At 36.1% G+C, this 25402-nt stretch overlaps 1 protein-coding gene across 5 annotated transcripts in view; it reads right to left on the bottom strand.

Annotated features, from left to right (window-relative positions):
* Positions 1 to 25402, bottom strand: part of TBL1XR1 (TBL1X/Y related 1) — a 181052-nt gene that overhangs the window by 71044 nt on the left and 84606 nt on the right. For 3 of the 5 annotated variants that reach the window (XM_087439996.1, XM_087439992.1, XM_087439997.1), the window contains exon 2: positions 23198 to 23266. The exons of 1 other annotated variant lie outside the window; for it this stretch is intronic. The gene's annotated coding sequence lies outside the window, so the exon portion shown is untranslated. Of the gene's footprint in view, positions 1 to 20062; positions 20223 to 23197; positions 23267 to 25402 lie in introns of those variants that run through there. One more of the 5 variants, XM_087439995.1, reaches the window with a different exon arrangement.

Below are 25402 nucleotides of genomic sequence, written 5' to 3'. Positions count from 1 at the left end.
AAAAAACTAAAAGGGATGGCTATAGTACTAGGCATGAACATTATGCAAAACTGAACCCATGGAATAGTGACTGTGCAAAATGGAGATGAGCACAAAGCATCTGCTACTATTTTCAAAATTTACACAGCAATTTGGGTTGGGAGAGGAAGAGCGAGAAGATGAAACCAAGAAGGACCTCTACTGTTCTACTCTGTTTCTGGTTACTTGATCAGATATCCATTGGATTATCTAATACATGAAAGATTTTAACCTATTTATGGCCAGTAGGTAGAAATCTGGAATTATTTCCCTTTCATTGGTTCTGTACTTAAGAAGGATATTGTGCTGAAACTCAAGACTGCCAGAACTACAAGAATGTTTCTCCTTTTCCATTATGTAATGGAAATGGGTTCACCTCGTTTTGTCTCTCCTCATATTAGTGGTAAAGGAAGATTTCGAGACAATATTTACAACAACAACAAAAAAGCAGTTAGAGATAATGGCAAGGAATGAAAGCGTTCATTTCAAAATTAATTTTTTATTTGTATAGACCACTACCCTAAAGAAACAAGACAGTAGTCCTGTCTTATCTGCGGGGGATATGTTCCAAGACCCCCAGTGGATGCCTGAAACCGAGGACAGTCCCCAACTCTCTGGATGTTTTTTCCTATACATACACACCTATGATAAAGTTTAATTTATAAATTAGGCACAGTAAGAGATTATCCAAATTGCCAGCATCATTACTCTTGCACTTTGGGGCCATTAGTAAGTAAAATAAGAGTTACTTGAACATAAGCACTGCAACACCGTGACGGGTAGCATACACAGCAAGGATACGCTGGACAAAGGGATGATGCAGGTCCCAGGCAGGAGGGAGCAGGATGGCACGAAATTTCATCACACTACTCAGAATGGTGCACAATTTACAACTTATGAATTGTTTATTTCTGGAATTTCCATTTAATATTTTCCGACAGCAGTTAATCCCAGTTAACAAACTGTGGAAAGCGAAACCGCAGATAAGGGCAGATTACTATACTGGATCGTACAATGTGTGGGATAGGTGAGATTTTTCAAACACTGTGGTGACTCAACTAACAAATACTCTAGGCATGACAACTTATTCATGTTCATTAAAAAAAGGAAGTTAACAGAGCAGACACTTGATCTTTATTATTCACTACTGTACTTGTGCCTGGAATATAGCTCGATTCGCAAAAGGCTTTCAATTATTTGTTGAAAAAAATGAATAAATCTCTTTTTCTAGTCAGTAGTGTTTAAAAAAACCCAAAAAATAATCTTCAGTGATGACTAAAATTCAATGTTCCTTTTCATCCATTCCCAATTTGATCCCAGTTACCTCCACAATTTCAATAACTTCTATCTCCATTTCTTTTTGGCCAAACATTGACTACGAAGAAAGAAAAAGGCCCACACTCCAGTTTCTAGCCCACCAGTGGTTCAAAATCACCTGTGGCAGCTTTTTCAAAGTAATGCCATAAACTTCATGACAAGCCTGAAAAGTCTTCAAGTGTCAGCAAGTCAGAGGTACAGCCCAGGCATGTATATTTTAACAAGTTCCTCAGGTCATGGAAACCATGGCTTGCATCACGCCACAAACTTCAAAAACTTCTCTATCTTTAAATCTTACACAAAACAAAACACACACACACACCCCTCTTTTACTGTAAACTCCTTAAATCTTTGATCTCCTTAGTTCCTTCCCAACTGAAGAGGTTTTCACAATCACCTCAAGTTACTCATGCTTCTCAGCATCCTCCAATCCAACATCATCCTCTTGGACTATATCTGTTCTCCCTTCATTTTCACGCCAATCTACTGATCAGACATTTTAACAACAAATGCTATGATCCTGACATTCAGCTCAAGCAGCCTTGCCAACTCCCACTCAAGTGCTGAAACTCATGTAAACTCCAAACCATAATGGTGTCTAAAATCATTTTGCACCTCTGAGCTGTGGTGATCCTTTTATTATGCTTTTAACTTCCTTATCAAATTTTCACTGGATTTCAAATCATCATGGATTTTCAAACATTTTAACTTCCCTCAAGGATCTCATTTCACCAAAAGCCTCTCAATCTCAGGTCATGCTTCCTTGTTAAGTTATTAAATAAGAACTTCCTTGACTTCTTGTCCACTTCAAAATCTTTATTTTTATTCATCCCATTATTCTGTGCTGACTCTCTGAAGAACAAGTAAATACAGATATGAAAGAGAAAAAATTGTCTCTACCATATAATTTGTTGGGTCTCGTGGATATACTATCATATCATTAGCAAGATCACTAGCCCTTTATAAGGGTATTTAACACAGTGGCTAAAAAAAACAACAGCTTCTCTCTGGTCCAATAATAAGCACCCGTAAATACAGATGAGAAAATAAATATTCCATTTACGAGAGCGAAAAACTATTAAATATTTACCAAAAAATTAATTAAAAAGGCACAGAATTATGTGACTAAACATAATATTCTACTGAAAGATACAAAGATCCGAGCACAGGAAAAGGATGGATTGTTGTGCAGACTCGTACTGCCACAAAGACTATCCACCTGAAAGGAAATAAAAGTGAGCCCACTGTTTTACTAAAGACAAAAATAAATTCCAGATGGCTTTAATACTTAAATATTTTAAGTAAATAAATGTGTATGTATGTGTGTGTATACACGTGTATATATGCATGTACACATAAACAGATACTTCATATATACATCTTAACAAAACACCGAGGATACATGTCCAATCTAGAGAGCAGCAAAAATCTTTTTAACCAAGACAAGAAACTCAAAAACTATACAAGAAAAGACAGCTCTATCTGAGTACTTAAGATTCACTAGTTATCAAGGAAATACATATCAAAGTAACAAGGAGTAAAATTGCACTTGTTAAAATTGGTAAAAATTTAACAGATCTGGAATGCCTATTTTTGGTGAGAATGTCGGGAAAGATTATTCCCCTATATTGCAAGTGGAAATATGAAGAAGCCCTTTTGGAAAACAATCTGGCAATCTCTATTAAAAGTAAAAATATTAGACTGAACCATAAGAATTTGTTTTCTGTTCTTAAAATGGTCAGTTACAACGTCATGTAGTTCAACTAACACATATACCCTACAACCTAGAAAAATAAAAGTACAAGTTCCTAAGGATGTTTATTTTAGGAACACTGTTTTTTAGCGGGGGAAAAAAGAAAGTGTCCATCACAAGGGGAGGACCAAAACAAAATAAGATTGTGGTACATTTATAATATTCATGGACTATACAGCCATTAAAGTCAATAAATTGACGTAGGGGGAGCAAAGGAAAAAGAGTACACTCTTTCGTGCATAAAATGTGCATAATCACATTTATGCATTTAACTAAAAAAATATGTGTACATGTAGAGAGAAGAAAAAATATTTTTGTTATTGTTAAAGTTTTGCTTTAAATAACTTCGTTACTAATCACCTCCAAATCCAATGGGTCTTCATACTCCTTGACCCACACCCCTTGCCATTTCCAGCATGTGAGAAGACTGAAAATAAGAACAGTCTCTAAACTCCCAACATTTGCCTTCCTTTCTCCTGTCTCTTTCACTGACTTTTCTTCCTGCCCTAACATGTGTATAGCTGACTTCTTTTTAGCCCCCTGATCCTCACTCGACTACTCTCCCAACTAAGGATCTCATCCACTCGAAAGAATTAGAAAACTACTATCGCTCTCATTGTGTGCTATTCTCTAACGCATCCTCTGATCTTTCCCACTCCAAGCATTCCAATTCCAGCTGACTGATGCACAAGTCTATTTATACAATAGTCCCCCTTTATCTGAGGGGGATACGTTGCCAGACCCCCAGTGAATGCCTGAAACAGTGGATAGTACCGAACCCTATATACACTGTGTTTTTTCCTATACATACAAACCTATGATAAAGTTTAATTTATAAATTAGGCATAGTACGAGATTAACAACAACTAATAAAACAGAACAATTATAACAATATACTATAATGAAAGTTACCGTAGATCTTAGCAACCTCAGCATACTACTTTTTTTCTTTCCTTATTGAGAACTTTCACCTTTTCACTTAAAGGAAGCACTTTACAGCTTCTCTTTGCCATATCCAAATTGCCAGCATCACTGCTCTTGCACTTTGGGGCCGTTATTTAACAAAATAAGAGTTATTTGAACACAAGCACTGTGACACCACAACAGTTGATCTGATAACCCAGACAGCTAATAAGTGACTACGGGACAGGTAGCATATACAGCATGGATATGCTGGACAAAGGAGTGATTCATGTCCTGGGCAGGAATGAGCAGGACAGCATGAGATTTCATCACGTTACTCAGAACGCATCCAATTTAAAACTTATGAATTATTTCTGGAATTTTCCATTTAATATTTTTTGGTTCATGGTTGATCACAGGCAACCAAAACCATAGAAAGCAAAACCACGGACAAGGGGGGACCACTGTGTGTCCTTTCAGAATTCATAACTCAGCATTATCCCAGACAATTTATGCCCTCTACCCCCAAATTTGTTTCTCCTCTTGCCGTAATTATTATTGATTCTACCATTCACTACCCTTTAAACTTTAGTATCATGTAATAAACAGAAACCTCATTAAGTTGGAGTCGGGAAGCCAAAAGGGGGATCTCTCACACCCTATGCTGACAGCAGAGTCCAAGAGGAAGAAGAAAGACTTTTTCTTCTTGACTCGTAAGCAGCTCAGCCAATGAGAGACTGTCACAACTCAGTCAATGAAAAGCCACCACACCTCCAACTCCTTATTTACAATAGCCCTCCCAACGTCCTCTTCCCCTCTATATAAGAGTTTCTCCTCCCTTGCTGCTGCAGGACTTGCACATGGCTCCCCATGGCTGCAGACCCTGAACTGCAATTCTTTGCTGATCTCAAATAAACCCATTTTTGCTGGAGAAATATCTAGCTGTCTATTTGTTTAAAGTCAACAGTATCACATTGGATTTAAATTATCTCAGCTTTTACCTGTCTTTTAGATTCGAGCTTCTACTACCTATACAACACTACTTTCAGCCATGCCTTCCTTTCTACAGTACCTGTCACCTGTATTACTACAACAGCCTCCGAGTTTCCTAGTTCTCTTCCTATTATCCTCCGACACCTAGGCATAAAACATAACTTTGATTATGTCATATATATTTATTGCTACCTATTAGTATCCACATTCACTCTAAACTGTTCAGCCAGGCATTTAAGTTCTCCATTCTATGGTTTCAAAGTATCTAGCTAGCCATACTGCATTTTCTTGAATGTAAGCTACCCTTCAGGTGTATATATTTGTATCATTTCCAACATCCCACCAATTCCCACATTCCTGCTTTTTAGCTCTTTGTTTCAAAAACAAGTGTTGAAATTCTTCTTCAAATATCATCTCCTTATGAAGCCTATTCAAATACCAAAATCATAGTTTTTTTTACTCTTCTCAAAACTGGGCAGTAGTAAAAAGATTATTAGACTAGAAATCAGAATGCTGACGTTTTCTTTCAAATGCTACTACTTTTGGCATTAAGATACTAAATCAAGTCATTTTAACTTCCCTGAGCCCCAGTTTCTTGTCCTGTAAAACAGAAATAAAATCTAACCTACAAACCTCACAGGTAGGTAGGAATGTACAAAAAACCAATTTATAATCTAAGCGTTAACAATGTTATTACTTCATCTTTTATTATGCATATTTTTTCAGCCACCAGATTATAGGCATTTAAAGGGCAGTCTGTACTTAATATTCTAGCACCTAACACATTGTAGCTATTCAAATATTTTTTTAAAAAAAACCTTCCTAAGTCATAAAATATAGCTCTCATGCTCCAGCAGCAGTAATATAATCCAAGCACAATTTATATACAATTATGCCTTGATCAAAATAAAACATCTACAACCTTTCTCCCCACAGATGTCTTTTCAGGAAAACTACTGTCACATAATATTTCTAGACCTCTGATTCAGGCCACTTGAAACACAATTAGTTAACTGGCAGGTGGGTAGGGACCACTTTAAAATGGCTGACAAATAACTAAATAGTCACAAAATTCCAAAAAGTTTACAATATATATATATTGTAAGTGATGTAAAGTGTCTGTGTGACTGTGATGGTGGCATCCTGTCCAATCCAACAAATTTATGCAGCATTCAGTTGAGCATTAGTGCTTTACTTCAGAATTCTAAACATTGATGTCATGGTTATTTCAGTGACATGAAACAACAGATTTAAAAAAAAAAGTATATACAAGAAAAGCATGCTCATTTTCACTAAGCTGAAATTTTTTGTTTTTTCCTATTCTTTTACAGAAACACAAGTAATGATGGACAACGCTTATAAAAATTCAAAAAGAAATGGAAGGGGAAGTGGAAATGACACTTTGATCTTACAGAAACCTGTATATCATGAACTTACTATGAGAACTTGAAAGTCCTTGAGTTACCCTTGAAAACCACATAAGCCTGTAATATCTTGTCTTGGAGTTTTTGTTTTTTATTGCGGTCATATTGGCTTTTAACATTGTGTAAATTTCAGGTATACATCATCATATTTAAGTTTCTGTATAGACTGCATGATGTTCACCACCAATAGTCTAGTTTTTATCCGTCACTATACACACGTGCCCCTTTATCCCTTTCACCCTCCCCCCAACCTTCACCCTCCCCCCAACCTCTTTTTCCTCTGGTAAGCACTAATCTGTTCTCCTTATCTATGTGTTTATCTTCCACATATGAGTGAACTCATATGGTACTTGTCTTTCTCTGACTTATTTCGCTTAGCATAATACCCTCAAGGTCCATCCATGTCAGAAACGGCACAATTTTGTCCTTTTTTTTAAATGACTGAGTAGTATTCCACCGTATATATATATACCACATCTTCTTTATCCATTCATCTGTTGATGGGCACTTGGGTTGCTTCCACATCTTGGCTATTGTGAATAATGCTGTGTGTAATTTCCTGTCAAACCAGAAAGCAAGAAAGCTACCTCAAAGTATCAGGGTCTTGTCTAAAGGACACAGGGACCAACTTGAAGAGGCTATCACTAGCCAAAAATGGGACAATTTGAGCATCAATATAGAAAATAACTCAATAATCTGAAACACAAATGTATTTAAATCTATGAGTTCACAGGATAAGCCATTTTTATTATAATAATATCACACTGTTGTCTAAGATTTCTTGGCATTTTATTATTTCACAAAAAACTGCTCTCATAACTGGTATCATATCTGCTCTTAGATCTCATATCCACACTCTTCTACTTAGTTACTTGTAATTCATTTTTTAAATCTAAATTTAAGACTTTACAAATCATCCCTGTTATAAATTTTAATCTGCTGTTGCTATAGTGCCTGGTAAGGCTACAGGGGTTACTGATAAGAAACCTTCTGACTTAAGAGTTTAAGTCTTAAAAATAATGGTCAAATGCCAAGAAGCTGCAGCAAAATTAAAAAGTCACGAGTAATTGGGCTGTATCACGGCTTAAAATAGGTATGGGTAAAAACGGAAAACGAAAGCTACACAGGAATGATGAGCAGGAGTTGATGAGAGTAGCAAATCACTTGGTGTGTGCATTAACAAAAAAGCTCACCCTGTAGGTGATGTTGCTGAGTTCCATAAGCAAATATCAGGCAGCATGATGTAACAGACAGAGTCCTGGACTGAGTCAGGAGACCTCTGTTCTAGTCCAAGGCCTCAGTTTTTTCATCTGTAAAATGAGGGTGCTGAATTAGATCACCTGAAAGGGCTCCTCTCGCTTTAACACTGAGGGATTCTACAGATGAATTTAGGAAGAAGCAACAGAATGTAGGATTTTTGTTAACAGTGAGGTTTAACTATTAACAATGGAAACAGCAGGCAGGAACAGGGATGAAAACAATTTTCATAAAATTTTGAACTGCAAAAAGCAATTATACTTTATAACTTGTAACTGCCACAAAGTTTTTACGATATACCAGCCTTAGCTGCATTATCATCTAAGCTAAACTATTAATGAGTGACCAAATTGTGACCTGAAAAAACCTATTCACCTTTGGCCAGCCAGACTGCCCAAGTAAATCTAGAAAATAGTACAGGAACACCTTTGGGCTAGTAATTACTTCAAGTGATAAAGTGCCTCCTAACTGTCCCCTATGAAGTAACTGTACAACGAGTAAAATGACAAGAAAAATGATTATTGTAAATTAAACCATTATTTAATTTTAATATGCAATAAAATAATAACTATGCCTGTGATATCCTTGTTAATGAGTATATTTTCCTTACGCATAATAAATTTTGCTCTGGTTAGTTCTCAAAATAGAACCTGGCTTCTCCTTCTGACAATAAGGCTAATTGAAATAAATGACTTTTTCCCACAGTTGACACACAGCAACATAAAAAAAGAAGAGTGTCTTTGTGTTTAAGTTTTCTATACTGAAAGAAATCAAGCTTATATCAGTAACAAATAATAGAAAGGCTCTGGTGCCTCAAAAAATTGGTGGTTTTCTGACTGTAATTTCCTAAATATAATTAATTGCCTGGTCCTAGCTAATCCTCTAGGGTCCAATAAATTGAATCATAAGTTTTGAGTTCATAGATCAGCTGATATCCTACTTTGTATTTATTTTTTTGCTTATGTTGATGCTATGGTTCTTACCTGGCAAACTTAAAACTCCAAGGATATGAGAACCAATAAACATATCTCTACAATCAAGAATCTATCAAAAATCTACTCTTTTAAAAGATGTAATCTACATCTTTTATTTATTTATTTTTTTTTTTAAAGATTTTATTTATTTATTTTTCCCCCCAAAGCCCCAGTAGATAGTTGTGTGTCATAGCTGCACATCCTTCTAGTTGCTGCATGTGGGACGCGGCCTCAGCATGGCCGGAGAAGCAGCACGTCGGTGCCCGCCCGGGATCCGAACCCGGGTCGCCAGCAGTGGAGCGCGCTCACTTAACCACCAAGCCACGGGGCCGGCCCTACATCTTTTAAAGGATGTAAAGATATAATGAATGAAACATTCAATGAAGAGAACTTGCTTTTTAAAGCTTGTTTTATGCAAATTATCTAAAGTGATTATAAAATAACTTGGCATACACACAACTCCATTAATTATTCATTTGAACATTTCACCTTGGTGCCATAGTACTAATATGTTATTCAGTATCACTAATAAAATTTCTTTCTGGTTGGTAGAAACAAAGGCAAAAATAAAGCAGTCTGGATGGTAAGGATATTTGCTCTTGGCTAGTCTTAAAAATGGCTGTGATATCCATGTGTCTCAGAGATAGAAAATTTTCTGAAACAAAATTTTCCTTTACATTGAATATATTTTCCATTTTAATCTGGATATTTTAACTTACAATCTTAATGAATTGATTAAAATTGAATTGCCTTACACTTAATGGCAAACAACAGAAATCAGGATGGATATGCAAAACATTCTTTAGGGCTTTATTTTGAGTATAAGCTGTTTTCAGCAATTTTCTCCCTCTACCTTACCTCTCCCATGACTTTTTCAGAGAGACTTAAACATTAAGCTTATTTACTAATAAAAATACTACTACTATAAGCAGTATTGTTTCTAGCAAATATTTTACAGATGTAAACCAGCTCATGTGAAAATTCAGGAATGATTAAACTACTGCCCTGGGTAAAAGACTGTCCTCTAGGAAGGTGTTGGTATCAAGATCCGCAGTTAAAGGAGAATCTGCCATTATTCAATAACTAGTTGGTATGTCGTATGAAACACACTGGATTGTTCCTCACTAAATCTCTCTTTAGCATAAACACACTTGTAATTCTTTCCACCACTTAAGTCAGCATACAGTACAATTTTCTCAAAGACCAAAATACTTCATTTAGATATCAATAATACAGATTTTTGGAACAATATAAATGGCTAGAGCTGGGCACAACATAGCACATTTGCTTTGAGAAAGTTCTAATACCTAGAAATGGTCATTCTTTTTATTATTGTAATACAATTGGAGAAATAAAAAGAAGACACCGAAAATAAGTCCAAAGCTGACTATTTTTGGTCATCAGAAAAATATCAAGCCCTTAACACACCAAGTAATTTCATGTAACGTTTTATTTTCTAAAATATATTTAATAACTGCTTAGTTTTGTTGGAAGTTCTCATTTCAGGATTGGGGAAGAAAAAAATTGCCAAAAATAAGAAACTGAGATGATCAAATTAATGGCTAAAACTCACATCTCATAATTACAATTTATATTTTAATATTAATATTTTACTTTCTTTTCATCCTCACCCATTTATAATTTATTCTGATATATACATTTTAAAAATCCAGGCTGTCAGAATAGATTTCCTAAGAGTAAATTAACTGAGGATAAAAAATGAATTAGTATTTTATAAATGTTATACTTACTTAATATTAGATATTATACCAATATATTTTAATAGCACTATACTTGTCTCTCAAAATTTTATGAAAGAATCACAAAATTCTGGAACAATGATCATCTGCTTTTTTTTTTTTTTGTGAGGAAGATCAGCCCTGAGCTAACATCTGCCAATCCTCCTCTTTTCCCTGAGGGAGACTGGCTCTGGGCTAACATCCGTGCCTATCTTCCTCCACTTTATATGGGACGCCGCCACAGCATGGCTTGACAAGCGGTGCGTCGGTGCGCGCCCGGGAGCCACAGCATGGCTTGACAAGCGGTGCGTCGGTGCGCGCCCGGGAGCCACAGCATGGCTTGACAAGCGGTGCGTCGGTGCGCGCCCGGGATCCGAACCGGCAAACCCTGGGCCGCCTCAGAGCACACACACTTAACCACTTGCGCCACTGGGCCAGCCCCATGATCATCTGCTTTTTAACCCCACAACACACTGTTACCATATTCCTAAAATATATATATTTTTAAAACAAATTCTAATCACTAAAAAATGTGTCCTAAGCCATACTTCATAAATGACAATTGGTCAATTAAAAGAATGGAAAGAGAATCTAGTAATTTCCTCTAACAGCATTTTCAAAAACTTGTTCAAAATAAGCTACCCCAGGGGTTCCATCTCCCATTAATCATACTTGACTCTGAGCATACTCTAATTACGTATCCATTCCCTCAGAATTTATGTATTATAAATGATCTTAATGAGTCTTTGCTATATCACTTTGAAGTAATCAAATTATTGTCTGGCTATGTTTTGTCTTCTCACTTTTATTGTTTATTTATATTTCTATATCTTTGTGCATCCTAAACAGTTCAGAGCTCAGTGCACAGGCAGAAAAATGTCACTGATAAACTATTTTCAAATTTAAAGAAAGAATACCAATTTTGATGAAAGCCACTAAAAACAACATATTAGCAACAGGTAACCGGGTTAGAGAAATACTACCTACTAATATTTTTATAATGTTTTATCATAAAAATGTTCAAACATACAGAAAAACTGAAACTGTACAGAGAATATTCACAGAGCCACCACCAAGACTTTAAAATTAACATTTCCTTGTATTTGTTTTACCACATGTATCTATCAATTGATCTTAATTTCTGAAGCACTTCAAAAGAAGTTGCAGATATTGGTATACTTTCCCTATATATATTTCAATTGCCTATCAACAGCTGTAATAAAGTATTTAATCCAGTTTTTCTTTTACAGATAAAATCTACACAAAATACAATGGATTAATATTAGGCGTACCATTCAAGGAACCCAAATCTCTAACAGGATACAAGATACTATCATCGCCCTAAGAAAACACCCACACACTCTTTCCCACTTAATCCCTGTCCCCAACACCCATGCATCCATTTCTAAGCCCTGCCAACCACTGTTTTTACAACATTAATTAGTTCTGCCTCCCCAACTCTAACACATAATAGATGAGGTTTGCCTGTTTTTAGGACATCATATAAATGGAATCATACATTCTGTCCTGTTTTATGCAAGGATACATTCACTCAGCATAATGTTTCAGAGATTAATCCAAGTGGCTACAGGTACAATAGTCTGTTCCTTTCGATTGTTCAGTAGCATTCTGTTGTACAAACACAGCACAGTTTGTTTAGTCTCTTGCTGACAGACACCTGAACTGTTTCCAGTTTAGGGGTCAGCCACATATTTGGCACAGTTTATACAGAGAATTTGGTACTCCACCTCTGTGATTCTTTCTCCTCCGGGATTTCTGCCCTCTTCCTCCGGCTGGCCTCCATTACTCTATAGCTGCTGTGGTAGTCCTGAGGTCCAATCTCTGATTCCTCAAACCAGGAAAACTGCAAACAAGCACGCCCTCAGGCAAAAGGCCATTAAGATGGGGCAACTCGCCTGAGGCCATTCCCTTCTTTTAAGAAACCTTTCCAGTCCAGTTTCCGCTTGTTTCTGTTTGCTCTACAGTGTCCTCATAATGTCTTTTCATGTGGTGTCCAAAGATGGTAGGGCATGATTTGTCCAATAGGAGACACTACTTCAGTTTTTGAATTGTAACTCTCTACTTTCCTTCTGCACTTGTTAAAAACTGTAATTGACATACTTCCTTGTGGTTTTTTTTTCCTCTCAGGAGCTTGATTGAGCCATTCCCTTTCAATCAAAAGAGCCAAACTACACTAGGAAAAGAGACCTCCGAGAACTGGAGAGTATGAGAGATGGAGGAGGGGATCCTGTAATTCTGTATATGAACCAACACAAGTCCCAAATTCATCCCAAGGCGTGTATGCAGAACATACCCAAAGTAGCAAAGGTTTTGAGAACTGCGGATATAAGCCTGTTCAGGAGCCACACTAACCCAAGTGGTGCATACGAGGAGGAGACCCAAAGCACCACAGCAACATTGGAACCACTGCCCACAGCACAGACTGTGAGAACCTGCAGTCTGAACCTAACCATGACGATCACCTGCTTTAATTAAAAAACAAACAAACAAATCAACATTCTTGTGAAAGGATACGATCCAAACTTACTCAACATACAAAGAATCAGGAAAATCTGATCGATTCTAAAGAAAAAGACAATAACAGATGCCAATCTTGAGATGATCCTGATGTGAGAATTGTCAAACAAAGATGTTAAGGTAGCTATTTTATCCATCCTCCACAGGGTTAAGGTATGCACTTGAAATGACAAGAGAGAGAGAAGTTCTCAGGACAAAGTATAAAAAGAACCAAATGGAAACTCTGTAACTGAAAAATCTGTGGGAAAAAATGATTTGACAAAATAACAAGTGTAGACAAAGCAGAGCAAACACTGAATAATTGGTCTTCCCCAATAAGAGAACACGAGTAGACGAAAAAACAGTCTAATTTTAATAAAAGAAAAATTTCCTGACAGGTTGCATCTTTAACTCTTAACAGAGATCTAACCAAGATGCTTTAATCCTTATTACTCTGTCTCCTCCTGAGGTCCTGTGAAAGCTCTCAAGATTCACCTTTGGAGACTATTCCGATTCTTTATAATTTGTATGACATTGAAGTTAAAAGAATGCTGGACTGCAAATGAGGAGATGTGGTTCAAGTCTTGGTTCTGTAACTATGACAAAGTATGTGGCATGGCATCACTTCTCTAAGCCTTTCTTCCTCATTTGTAAAATGAGGACCTACTCAATGAGTAATGACAACTCACTTAGCTTTGTAATGTAGTCCCAAGATCTAATTTTAGGAACCCTCTCAGGGTCATTCCAGTTTACTCAGATCTTAGCATTAGCCAAGTTCTTCACTGCTCTAATTACTTGTTTCTGGCAGATAAAGAGAATCTATAGGTCAGGCAGCTGTGCCTAGCAAGGTCTAGAACAACACTGTCAACAGATATAAATGCAAGCCACAATGTAAACCACATACGTAATTTTAAATTTTCTAGTAGCTACACGAAAAATTTAAAAATAAACAGGTTACAGCTGATTCTAATATATTTTATTTAACCCAACATATCCATATATTATCGTTTCTTGTAATCAGTATTTTAAAAATCAAGATTTTATTTTTTTAAATTGTCTTCAAAATCCCACACGCATTTTATATTTACAGTACATCTCAATTATGACTAGTCATATTTCAAGTGCTCAATAGCTATATATCACTAGTGGCTAGCACACTATACAGTGCAGGTCCAGATGTGGGGGCAGAAGGGCAAGGGGAGGGGGCAGCAATGGGAAACAAGGGCCAAGGTGTCACACTGAATAATCTGCCATACACACACACACACACACACAAATTCTATGTTGGTGGTGGTAATGACGTCTGCCCTGTTACATGGCAGGGGGAGAGATGAGAGAAAGCCTATTTTGAAAAGAAAAAAAAAAGGTAGATAAATGGCTTATGTATCCTTTCAAACTAAATGAATATACATCAAGTATTTATTTTTGTGAAAGCCACTGTTTATTCTATCCTATCCACAATTGCGGGGGAGGAAGTACCATGTAAGGAACATATAAAAAGGCATTATGAAACAAAATACATTTCTCAATTAAATGATTTAAAAGATTGATGAAAGAAACACAAAATGTGCTTCATCAATCCACGCTATTCAAATCAGATGCTTCCTTGTGACTTATGCAGTTTCTGAAATTTTAGCCAAAATATCAACTCCCTCCTGTGAATGAAATAACAAAAGGTTTAAGTAAATTTGCAAATACCTCTAGATATTTTTTAAATGTATAATTTCTTTTTTTCTAAATAGACTCTACAACAATTTTATTCCTTAATTGTTCCTCTTGCAAAATAAAGGGCAATAACTGATCTTTGTGAGAACCTAAGGACCATTCCAGGTCCATCACGCCCCACAGTTCCTATCTTCTCCATACTGGAACACTAGTGCAGACACATTCTCAGAAGAGAGGACGGAACTGTGGAAACCACACTCGGTTCAGAGTTCAGACTCTACAACTTATTACCTAGGTGATTATAAACAGGAACAATAGTTTCCTCATCTACAAAACAGAGAGATTAACCTCACAGAGTTACAGAGACATTTAAATAAGATATCTACTCTCTATCACAGAACATTCACTCATCCTTCCATTTTTGGTCTGATTTTTATTTATCAAAAAATTTATAAATTAATCAAAATGTCTTTTGCTATCTCCTATACATTTAAAATATTTCTATGTAATCTGTTCTAAATCATAAACCCTTATGCCCTAAGTCATTTTTTAAGTATCAGATTATAATGAACTTAAAATGATCCCATTAAACATTTGATTGGAAATGAATGTCAAATCAGACGGTCCTTTATATATATAGAAGATAGTGAAATAAGAATGTTAGCGTTTTTTTTTTTTTTTTAATTTTTCCCCCAAAGCCCCAGCAGATAGTTGTACGTCATAGCTGCACATCCTTCTAGTTGCTCTATGTGGGACATGGCCTCAGCATGGCCGGAGAAGCAGTGCCGGTGCGCACCCGGGATCCAAACCCGGGCCGCCAGTAGCAGAGCGCGCACACTTAACCGCTAAGCCACGGGGCCGGCCCGTTAGCATTTTTTTTTAAAGATCCTCCCTACAGGAGAAGATAGTAATTACAGGGAAGCAGAGAAAATAGGCATTGTGAAGGATCTCTGTTTCAATGAACCAGGGGAAAAAAATCAAATAATATGACTGAAATTAACTGGCTTAAAAAGGACAGAATGTGAAGAAGCAAACAGTACCTGTTAAAACTAAAAATTCCTGTCTTTTATATACCAAACTTTAGTATGTTATGTTAATTTCTCTTTGGAGAAAAAAATAAAAAAATAAATAACAAAAAAATATGCAATATTATCCCTTGGAAAGATGGATGGATTGATGAAAGGAAGGAAAAGTGGAAAAAACATAAAGAGACTCCAAATGGCTTTAATACACACACAAAATATATAATGGCCTATAGTTTCAAACTTTATGGCTATATTGCTAATATTAGATCATGTAGCACAACCTTAAATGTGTCAGAACCTAATAAGACTGAATTTAACACAGCATGGACAGTTTGAAAAGTTGGAAAAACTTAAAAATTAAGCCAGAAAATAATCAGTGATAGGAAATCTTTTGTTTTAACATTATTTCACTAAACATCTATTTCTCTATGTGGGTATAAGTTCTTGCTCTCACTCTATTCCGGGTTCTTTGAGATAAGAAGAGAGCTACTTTTTATTTCTGACTGCACAGGGGACCTAGACTAAGAACCTGTAGAAAAGCCACCAAAATTATTTGAAGCATGAAGATCAACTTTTAAATAACAATACGAACTCAGCCTAACAAGTTCTACTATTACATGTAATTTAAGGATTAAACCCATGTAAGAAGCCAAACTTTGTCTGCCTTTCAAATGATACTACAATCTCTCAGGTTCTTTTATCAGCTTCACATCACATAACAATCACCCAATGGTAAAGATACAGGGGATCAGTTAAATACAACTCCAATGTGTATGTGCTCTGCTTTTTTGAGTTTATTGTCTGTTTTGTTTTTAATAAAAGATAAACCATACATTTTCAAAAAGACACTTGCTCAGATACATGCAAAGGCATAGACTCCTCTGGAAGAAATTCGGCCTGTAGCTGTTTTTAGGTCCAGTCATTAAGGAAAAAAAACTTCTGAAGACTAAAAGTTTTTCAATGTAACCCTTTTACTATTGATTTAAAAATTAGTTCTCCAGAGGCATAAATTCTCAATCAAAAGAAACAACGCTGTCTATATGGCAATGCCATTCATTCTTCACATTTAATAATACCACCCAAAAATCATGTGATTGTGAAAGATAGATAATAAATGATGACAATGAACTTTCCTACAGTGAACAGAATTTACAGATATTATGCTTAAGAAGTGGAGAGTGAGTGGGTACAGCTCACTGGCTCCTCAACATGCACCACACCACTTCTCGGGAGCTACCTCTCGGTAGGGTCACAACTCTTTCCGGTCTGATCCTCAGTCTAGCAAGCCATAACTTACTTATATCAGTTCTCTTAGGATAACCAAGTTCTGGGAGAAGAGATGTTAACGAAATGCACCAGAGCAATTTATGAATGAGAAGAATGATTTACCAATTTACTCTGAGAAACCTAACTGCCAGTAGACTGGGAATATTCACTGATGCAACAGAGGCTGCCAGTGCCCAGCCCACATCCCCTCATCACTCAACTTTCCTTAGAAGCTAGGCACCTTTTTATTGCAAACACCTGAGGGCCATCTCTGGCCACAGGTTAGGTCAGGGAGGAGGTGCTGATGATGCCCTGCTCTTCCCAAAGCATAACTCCACCAGTAAGGAATGGGAGTTGGTAGACAAATTACCCCACCTTTCTTGCCCCTTGAGCAGAACAATTCAGAGGCATGTTCTATACTGTCTCCCAGAGGTCCCCACGTGATTTGAGCCCCAATGGCCCACAGCAGTAACCTGGCCTCCTTATCCTCCTTTTCTTACTTCTCCACTCCCTGCCACGGGAACGTTCTGGGCTCACCTTTCAAATAAAATGGTTACAATCAACGGTCTGATTCCATGAAAATCTAACCTAAGACAACTGGTCAGCATAGTTCTTTTCTTAGCAGGGAAATCTTGTTGTTAAACCAAACTAATTTTTAGAAGTTGTGGGATGACTACAGAATCAGAACAGGAGAAAACAGGACTGAAGGATTGGTCAACAAAGTTGATAGATTTTCTTGAACATAAAAATCTATCTTTGGAACAGTTCAAAGAAAAAGACATACAAATAGTTCTAAAACATATGAAAAGATGCAAATTAGAACCATAGTGAGATACCATTTCTCACTTAGATTAAATATATATATCTCCAAAAAGTTCTAACTATACACTGTTTGCAAGTGGGAAAACAGGCACCCTCATACATTGCTGTAAGGAATATAAGACGGCATGATGCCTACAAAAGGGAATTTGATGAACTGCTTCAATATTACATGCACATTTATGTAAAACTAAAACTCTCCTCTTGAACCACCTAAAACTCTCCCTCTTGAACCAGCTATGGTACATGCATGTAATGGACTACCACGCAGCTGTTAAAAGGATGAGGACTAACTCTATACACTGCTATAGGTGATCTCCAGTATGGTAAGTATATACATAGGTTTGCTTATATCTTTAAAAATAGCAACCAAGTTAAACCTAGTTATCTATAAGGAGAGGAAGAAAGTAAGAATGTACCTCATTTTGAAGTAATATAAATTTTATGTATATAAAACAAAACTAAATCAAAAAATTTAAACACTAAAAATAAAATGAAACAAATGGACCCAACTATATATCAAGTTGGTGGGAAAATCAGACAAGTGGATTTACTTCAAGCACTTTAAAACATAATACTTTGAATGTAAACCCAGGGGGACATGGAACAAAAAAAGCAGTTGTCAATAATCATACTGGTGGTACATAATCATACTGGTATATATATTTATAAATATATATAGATATAAAAATTATATTATGTATAACAATTTTAAATTTATTTTATATTTACATATTTACCTTACATATTTCATTCATATACTGTGTTCTATATTTTATATTTTTATATATTTATATATTAAATAATATATATAATATTATATAATATAAATATATAAAGGGAACAAGTTTATGTAAATACCATTAAGAAAAGAGATGTTTTAGCATAAGAAAAGATGCAAATATTGAAATCAAAGAACTTAAATTTAAAAAAATAAAATAATAAATTTGTATCAGAAATATCATAGACATACATTGCTTCCCCCACCCAGAAACAATAAATACCCTTAGCACTTAGATTGTGGCTCTAAATACTACTTTTCACTAAAAGGAACCATGACTTCTTGGAGACAGCTGATTTGAGGACTAAGGACGAACATGTACAAGAAGAGCTTAGGAACATCTTGTTACGTCAGAAAGCAAGGAAGCTATCAAAGACTACTATAGTTGTGTCAAGAAGACTCAGAAGTCAACTTAGGCTCCTCTGGCCAAGATAATTTGAGCATCCATAAGAATAAAAACTACAATGCAACAAACATATCAAATATTTAAATCCACAAGCTCACAATGACACTGGAAAAAAAAAAAAAATTCTCATTGGTCCACTTTTCCAGGACTCTAGGAAACAACTCAGTACTTGTGAAAAGCGGTAAATAAAGGAAAGAATCAAGTATTCAGTATGCCTTTCTGGTGCAAACTGTGCCAAATGCCTGATGAAGAAAATTTCTCTTTATAGAAATATTACAGATAATAAATAAAGGCTTGATATAATTAGGATATCAACATTCTGTACACTCTTATGGAAATAAAGGATCTAGGCAATGATCATCATTGGTCCCCTAATATCACAAACAGAAACACCTAAATATTACACACCTCTTCATGGAAGTTCTTAGCACCATCTTATGAAATATTCTGCCACCCTAACCCCCTCAAAACAAAGCAAAAGAAACACAAAACGGGCATAAGATTAAGCTTTTAGATATAACTACCAGTTTACAAAAAAATACAAAGGAGAGAGAGGTATGTTACTACAGGGATGAAATTAACAAAATACAGAATGAGGAAACCTTACAGGACAAATAAATTAAAAGGGAAAAAATATAATAAATAAAGAGGTAGAAGCATAAGATGTACATAGCAACCAAATGTAATGTATGAATTGTGATTCTTTTTTTTTTTTTTTTTAAAGATTTTATTTATTTTATTTTTTCCCCCCAAAGCCCCAGTGGATAGTTGTATGTCGTAGCTGCACATCCTTCTAGTTGCTGTATGCGGGACTCGGCCTCAGGATGAACGGAGAAGTGGTGCCTCGATGCGCACCCGGGATCCGAACCCGGGCCACCAGCATCGCAGTGCGCGCACTTAACCACCAAGCCACAGGGCCGGCCCTGAATTGTGATTCTGTAAAAACATTATTTATGAGCAGATGAGGAAAACAAACTAAATGGATATTTGACGATATTAAGAAATTATCATCATCACCTCACATCCATTAGGATGCCCACTATGTAAAAAAAAAAAAAAACAACCAAAAACACAGAAAATAACAAGTGTTGCTAAAAACACAGAGAAATCAAAAAACCCTTGTGCACTTTGGTTGGGAATATAAAATGGTGCAGCCACTTTGGCTAACAGTACGGAGGTTCCTCAAAAATTAAAACTAGAATTACCATGTGATCCAGCAAGGTCACTTCTGGGTACATATCCAAAAGAATTGATCTTGAGGAGATATTTGCACACCCACGTTCATCACAGCATTATTCATAACAGCCAAAGGTGGAAGCAAGCCAAACGTCCATTGACAGATGAATACAGAAAATATTATTCAGCCTTTAAAAAGAAGGAAATTCTGTCACATGCTACAACATGGATGAACCTAGAGGACATTACGCTAAGTTAAATAAGCCAGGCACAAAAGACAACTACTGTATGATACCACTTATATAAGGCATCTAAAGTAGTCAAACTCAGAAACAAAAAGTATAACGGTGGTTGTCAGCAGATGGGGAGAGGGAGAAACGGGAGGTTTTTGTTCAATGGGCTTCAGTTTTGCAAGCTGAAAAAGTTCTAGAGATCTGTTGTACAACAATGTGAATATAGTTAAGGCTACCCTTAGGTATACTAACTGTACACTTAAAAATGGTTAAGAGGGTAAATTTTATGTGTTTTTTACTACAATTTTTTAAAGTATATTTTCAAATAAAAAAACGACTGTCAATTTTTAAAGTGTGATAATGGTATTGTGGTATATATTTTTAAATAGTCCATATCTTTTATAGATACATACTGAAATATTTATGAATGAAATCAAGTGATACATGTATCGGCTCCAAAATAATCAAGGGTTGGGGGTGGGATGAGACATGGGAACAAGGCAGGTAAAGATGAAACACGACTGGTGACTGTTGCAGCCTGGGTGAGCATTCATTATGCTAGTCTCTCTACTTAAGTGTATGTTTGAAATTTTTCACAATAGAAATTTAAAATAATAATATACACCTGTTGGCTAATGGGGTCTATTAATGCAATGAGACAATTACAGAAAGTACTAGGAAACATTTATTTAGGAAAGTAGCTGTAAATCACAATGATTTAAGATGCAATTAGAGTTAAAATAAGTTGTACCTAGGCAAGTGAAGGGTGAGGCAAAAAAGAATATTATGAATCCCTCATGGTTATTATACCAAGAACAAAGTTGAGGATGGGTGGGTGTGGTAGAGGTAACTGTATACATTCCCACAAAGCATTCCTTTATGGCATTTTCAGAGAAAAAAATATGAGATACTACATAGCACAGGTTTAACTAGGAATGCTATGGCATTTCTCAGGTTCATGGCAAAACCACCAGTTTGAACCAATACCTATAAATTTACTAGCGCATCATGCAAACATGTAGAAATGGCTTCAGCATCCTCTGCTAGACTACAAGCAAGTTGGTTGTAATCTTGGCCTTCTTCATTTCCAACACTAACACATATATATAACTAACAACCATAAATGAACATAAATGTCTGTGATCATGACTTAAAAATGATTTCAGGGATTTTCAACAAAATTGGCAAATGCATTTGAGAGAATCTGATTTACCGTACAGTCTACGAGCTGTTCCACAAACAAAACAAAACAACAGACAATCTGCGTGGGTGGCACCTACACATTCACTGAGGACAGGCACTTAGAAGAGAGAGCCAGTAGACAGCACTTGCAACTCAGACGCCCAACAGGCCTCTGCAGCTGACTCTCAGGGGAGACGCCACAAACAGGTAAGACTCCAACAACCAAGAAAACTAACGGGTTTCAAAACTTCAAACGAAAAGCCAAGGGCAGATACTCCAAATGCCGAAGCTAATTTACCATGGAGCTGCTTCTCACATGAGAAACTCTGTAGCGCTCCAGAGGAAATAGGAGATCTAAGGACGGTTAATGAATCACCCAAGCACCCTACAGAACCCAGCAAGTATTTCATCAATTAATGAAGAATCATGTCATCCTCTGTGCTAGGTAAAGCCCAGAAAAAAATTCCTATTTTCCCCCAACATTCTCCATTAACTGCTGAGAGAGACACCGAGAAGGACAAAAGAGAGGGAAAAGGGAGGGGTGGGGGGTGGGGGCGATGGTGAGGTCATTTTTCTTCCCCAATAAGAATTTAGAAGAGAGTTAGAGTAAATCTTCCCCTTATCAACATACTGGCAAGTCCATCTTTAAAATAAATCATTTCCTAGGAATATTTTCACAGATAATTTATCCACTTATCCCGGGTCTAGTTAATTTGCAGTATTTTTTATCTCAGACTGATGTGTCTATCATTTCCCACCAAATACTATAAACCTTCATCTGTTTCTATAGCTACCTGATTTAATGTTTAAAATAAAAATTTGATGAAGTAAAAATAATTAAGGTTTTTGATAATGCACTATAGAAAATATTTTGAAATAAAAGGTATTTTTGTTAAGTCATTAATTTAAAAAAAACCCAAAAAGTAAAAATTCATTCTCTGCTATTTATTGATACCCAAAATACATAGCAATACCATTTAGGTAAGGAACTACTTTTTGTAAATTAGAATCAGAATGATCCTTCTTGACAGTGACGAGATCACTTAGCCTACAATTAGAATAGACTTTAGAAATTTAGTCCAGTTCTATCATCTAATTTTACAAGAGTACTTGTCAAAAGTAATCCAAGACATATTCAGGAAAGAGCAAACGCCAACTCTACAGAGTGCAGTGGTCTTTCCACTGCAGAACACAGTTGACAGATTTACTCCACAGAGAAAGGCTTCTCTGTTTAAATAGGTAAGAATGGCTCTCCTGAAAACTATTCACTAACTAAAAACAGGCAGAATTTTAGCCATTTTCAATGCCCATTAACTATAAATATTAGGATAAATGCAATATGCAAAAACAGACTATTTTAGTAAGATGATGGACAAAAACACAAAAGCTATTAATGCTGCTATAACTGAAGTTTAACAAGAAAATTCTATTCACAAAATACAGTCAACTTTTTAAAATACAAGACCATCACTATATAATAATACTTTTCATCCTGATAGCCATAGCCAAAAGGTTATAAAATCTAAATGGAAATCTTCCAAGTAAGAGTTTGCCTTTTTTTGACTAAATAATCAAAAATTTTAAGTATCTTAAATTACATTTTTTTTTGAATTTCTTTACACCTTGGGAACACATGTATTTTGTCAAATTATGATAAACTTTCAAAAGTCTTAATGGTTTCTTAAAAATAAGAGAATATAAAAAGAACAATTAAAACACTCTGAGATTCGGAGTGGGAGGAATTCTTACCATTGGCAGTGCATTGATGTAGGGATGTGCAACTGAGTATCCGGTACCACCAATCACAAGTTGCTGATGCTGAGAAAAAGGAAAGTAAAATATTCAGTGTGCCCTAAAACAAGTTCAGTTTAAAAGATTTCCCATACCAAATTTTACATGTATGAAATGCTTTTCATTTGTCTTTAAGGTCCCCACCAGCGAACATCTTTCTCCCCCTAAGTAACTGTTATCATAAACAACAGCAGCAACTTGAGTGTACAATATGTGGCAGGCACTGAATCTTTACAACATTCCTAAAAGGTTGACACAAAGAGCAAAATGAGACTCGAAGAGATGAATTTGCACATAAGGTGTACGCACCGTATTCAACTCAACTCAGTGCAAATATCACTGCAATAAGGCCCAGAATAGTATGTTCACAATCTATGATCATGAGCCATAAACAATGGTATAAATTTATATTCTATATATTCTGTTTAATAATAAAGAGAAATACATGACTGGTTTTGAAACAATTTCAATCAAAACTTATTAAACTTTTTTTGTGTGTGTGAGGAAGATTAGCCCTGAGCTAACATCTGCCAATCCTCCTCTTTTTGCTGAGGAAGACTGGCCCTGGGCAACCATCCGTGCCCATCTTCCTCTACTTTATCTGGGACGCCACCACAGTATGGCTTGACAAGCGGTTTGTCGGTGCACGCCCGGGATCCGAACCGGCGAACCCCCGGCTGCCGCAGCGGAGCACACGCACTTAACCGCTTGCGCCACCGGGCTGGCCCCAAAACTTATTAAACTTTAACCTCCAGAGTTTACATTTTACAGTTTACCCAGTCTTCTCCATTGCAAAGTCACAGCACACTATTTTCCATGAAACTTTTGTGTAAATACACAGGTTGTTTTTCACACACTCTGTCAGAGGGGTGACCCTCAGGTAGAACCATGACCAGTGCAGGTTCCACCACGTGCTAGAACAGAGCACAATCTTCTGTGACAGTACACACTGATGACACAGAAAGGAAGGGAGGAGCTTCACCTCACACACCAAACAAGTGAATTAAGTCAGTGAACACTGAAAAGGTAACTAAGCAAATACACTGAATAACTGCAGAAAGAATTTAATCCCTTCAAGTTTGCTCCCCTCTGATTTTATTACCTTTAATTGACTGGAACTCTGATTGGCACTGATGGCCAATTCCACGGCCATACTAAACAGCTTAGTGCTACGATATAACTTTCAGGTAGTTAAGTTATAAGGAGACATTTATTAAATGTGCCACACACTGAAATTATAGATGGTTACATCAACAAACAATATCCCACTAGCCTCTGGTGCTTCAAGACACGGGACTGAGTCCCAAAGCTTTTTGGCACAAGTCACTTGTAAGCTGGTTGGCGGATCCTTTCTATCACCTATTGGGGAAACATTCTATAGACATCGTGACTGAGTCCAAAGAACAACTAGATGACTGCTAGGTTCTGTTCACCTCAGGATCATTTGTTACGAACATCAATTATTTTACTATAAAGTCCTCAGGAATTTTTGAGCTATAAGCTACATAGGGCTATTTGTTATCCAAAAATTGGCCAGAGCACCCTTAACAAAGTTCTGGCATACTTTCACTCTATTTATTTACAAATAATTAACATTTGCTACTGAATTATGTAGATTTTAAAACACATAAAACCAAAGTAAAAAACAAAGAAAAATAATTTAATTATTTACAGTGCTACAATCTTGTTTGCAACATTCTAAATCCTTGACTTTTATATGTCTTCTTAATCATGATGGTTTTATATCACTATTAACTAATATCTCAAGGTACAATTTACTCTTAGAGCAAGGCTCACCAGTAACAATAACGAACGTATGCCTATATGTCAACTATCTTGCTGGATAATCTCTAATTTTTTTAGCCATCTTCTAAAATTATAAGATCATGGCAGGTGAAAAGCTCATTCTAGTAGCTGAAGTATCAGCTCCACCATTTTGTTATTTCCTCTTCTTATTCATGTTTCTTATATTCTATTTCCTTGCAGAAATCTTGAAGTTATGAGTCTGTTTTGTGGGGTTTGGTTAAAACTAGATTATGTAATCCATAAATCTACATAATCAAACACAAGTAAACTTAACGGTAATAAGCTTAAATACACGGCAATTCCCAGAAATGGACAAGTGGATAGGAGTGCCACTGCGGCTTTGTGGAACTCCCACTC

The sequence above is a fragment of the Ceratotherium simum genome, chromosome 15, assembly GCF_057802395.1.
Source record: "Ceratotherium simum simum isolate JZ-2026a chromosome 15, ASM5780239v1, whole genome shotgun sequence".
In the NCBI taxonomy this organism is placed as follows: Eukaryota; Metazoa; Chordata; class Mammalia; order Perissodactyla; family Rhinocerotidae; genus Ceratotherium; species Ceratotherium simum.
Note: the sequence above shows the minus strand (reverse complement) of the source record. Positions and strands in the feature narration are given on the sequence as shown.